Here is a 3,290-nt window from a genome sequence, read left to right as displayed (position 1 = left end):
GCTTGGTCTTGTTTGACCAGAGTCATCGTTTTGCAATCGGACACGCATATTTGTAGTTAATTTTAATGCTTTTACGTGTGCCCATAAATTAGAATTTTTCAGGCAAGCATTCATTACGTCTGCAGGAGTTGATCTAGGTATTATAGGTAATGTTTGCCTGAAATCTCCCGCAAGCAATATTAAGGTGCTGCCAAAGGGTTTCGACTTCCCTCGCAAATCTTTCAAGCATTGATCCAGAGCCTCGAGCGATTTTTTGTGTGCCATTGTGCACTCATCCCAAATAATAAGTTTGCATTGCTGCAATACTTTACCCATCCCAGATGATTTGGAAATATTGCACGTGGGAGTTTCTGTAGAATGCAAGTTCAGAGGCAATTTCAAAGCGGAAAATTGTTAATCTTCCAACGTTTGTGGTATTACCGTCATTTATAACTGCATCTCGCAAATGAATGTATTGTTCAGAGCGGAGCTTGGTCTGATTCAGGCGGATATATAGCAAACGTTCTGATTCAATTCTAGCATACATATCCACGACAAATTGGTGAAACAATTCACGGCATTTTAAAATATAATTTTCTTCATCCTGCCGAATCATTAGTCTATAGGAATAATAATGCATTGCACTGCATTTCTTATTCATTTCTTTGTTATTGGCTGGATTCATCAATTTAATATTAAAGTGATAGCCGTCGGCTCCATCCCAAAAAATGATAGGATATTGTAGGGCATCGTAGCATCGATGACTTTCAGCAATTCTTAACAACTGAGCGTTTCGCTTATGAAGAATAATATCTCGAAGTAAAAACTGATCACTGACCATAACGATTGCCACTTCGTCGATAGTTAGAGCATTGTATCTACGCACATGTTGGCCAAGAGGCGTTTTGTCAGCGGAAATAACAATTTTATGCGTATCAGTAGGCATCAAATCGATGGCTGTTTTGAACAGACGCACTAACTTATTATTTTCGTAGAAAAGATGTTGCAATTGGGAAACGATTGTCCTTTCAACGTTGGGAGAAATTTCGCAACGTGCATTCAATTCAGAATTTCTATCACTGATGAAGTACATTTGTAAAAATTTATGATTCTCGTCTGAGGATGGTAGAAGGGACCATGCTCTATGATAAATTTGCCCTTTTACTTTGAAAGTAGACATAAATTGATCTGGATTTTCGATTTGGGCTCCAAACGACGTCATTTGGAAACATGAGTTGTATTTTTTGATTTGTGACAAAAAACGCTTAGATTCTGACGTAGTTCCAGTAAGGAAAGTCTTCAATGGCTCTGGTGGTGCAGCCAATAGAGGAAGTTTAACTTTTCCTGAGGCGCAACACATTCCCATTGTTTCACCATTGAATTTCAAGGCCTTGCAATAGGGACAAATTTTAGACATTGTCCCGATTTGAACACATCTACTCAAGCTATAATCTTCGACTGGGCTGTACCTGAATGCCAGGCGATAACTTTCAGATTGCTCTGATTCCTCGGCACGCTTTCTTTTCTTACTTTTTCTATCAGCAGCAAGCCTGATTTCTTGCTGTTCTTGTGATTCCTCGGCACGCTTTCTTTTCTTACTTTCTCTATCAGCAGCAAGTCTGCTTCTGCGTTGCTCTGGTAGTTCCTCGGCACGCCTTCTTTTTTCACTTTCTCTTTTAGCAGCAAGTCTGCTTTCGCGTTGCTCTGGTAGTTCCTCGGCACGCCTTCTGTTCTTTCTTTCTCTATCAGCCTCAAGCCTGTTTCTTTGCTGTTCTTTTGATTCCTCGGCACGCTTTCTTTTCTGACTTTCTCTATCAGCAGCAAGTTTTTTGGCATAGACTCTTTGAGCATCTTCATCGGCTTTTGCCATTGTAAGTTCATCAGTCATTTTAAACTTAAACATTAATAGATTTCTACGTGAACATAGATTTGTGCGTATGTATGGCAAACAAACCTCTTCAGGATGTGGGAATGCCTTCACCTAATCGTAACGCTGCTGTTTCGACATGTGTAGAATTGGATCGTGAACAAATTTACAGTAGGAGTGATCTATTGTCGTATGTACAAAATAACATTTCCAAGTTAACGTCGGAACAAAAAGACATTTATGATACGATAATGCATTGTGTCGATAACAACGTTGGAGAAATTTTCTTTTTGGATGCGCCAGGAGGTACTGGTAAAACGTTTGTGATAAAACTGATTCTGGCATTGCGGGAGATTTCAGGCAAACATTACCTATAATATTTAGATCAACCCCTGCAGACGAAATGAATGCTTGCCTGAAAAATTCTAATTTATGGGCACACGTAAAAAAATTAAAATTAACTACAAATATGCGTGTCCGATTGCAAAACGATGACTCTGGTCAAACATTTTCAGATCCATTACTGGTAATTGGAAACGGAAAGCTCCCAGTAGACTCAATTTCAGGACGTATACAACTACCTGCTGAATTCTGTATCAAAACTCTGAGATAGCCATTTTATTCAGCGTAGTCAAAAAACCTTATAACTATGTCTTTGAGGACGACTTACTCCCCCAGAGTCCCCGTGGGAGGGGCTCCAAGTTACAAACTTTGACTTGTGCTTACATATAGTAATGGTTATTGGGAAGTATACAGACGTTTTCAGAGATATTTTTTTGGTTGGGGAGGGAATTGTTGAAAAGAGGGGGATATGTTGGAGGAACTTTCTATGGAGTAATTTGTCATGGGAGAAGAAAATTTCTATGAAGGGAGCGCAGGATTTCCTAGCATTATCTAAAAAAACAATAAAAAAATAAATATGAAAAAGTGTTTTCATCTGAAAGTAAGGAGCAGCATTAAAACGAACAAAAATTACTACGAATATGGGGGGATTCGTCCCCTCCTCAATACCTCACTCTTTACGCTAAAGTATTTTTAGTAATTTCAACTATTTATTCTGCGGCCTCTGTGATTCAGTCATTCTTAAGGAATTGGGACAAAACTCAAGCCTTTTTGTAAAGAGCGAGGTACTGCTGAGGGGGTAAACCCCTCATATACGTAATAAAAAGATACGAATACAAAAGTTCCTCAACGCTCCGCTCTTTACGCTAAAGTTTTTTACTGTTTTAAAAAGTAGAGTTGAGAGGAAGTGTCAAACTTTAGCGTAAAGAGCGGGGCGTTGAGGAAGGACCAGCCGCTTTCATATACGAAGTAATGTCTGTTCGTTTTAAGTTTTAATGTCGCTCCTTACTTTCAGTTAAAAAAACTTGTTTTTTTTATTTAATACCGAACAAGATCGGGTTTTTGCCATATTTCATGTCAGCATTTTCATGTTCTTAATTTA

Source organism: Artemia franciscana, chromosome 10 (assembly GCF_032884065.1).
Source record: "Artemia franciscana chromosome 10, ASM3288406v1, whole genome shotgun sequence".
Classification (NCBI taxonomy): Eukaryota; Metazoa; Arthropoda; class Branchiopoda; order Anostraca; family Artemiidae; genus Artemia; species Artemia franciscana.
Note: the sequence above shows the minus strand (reverse complement) of the source record.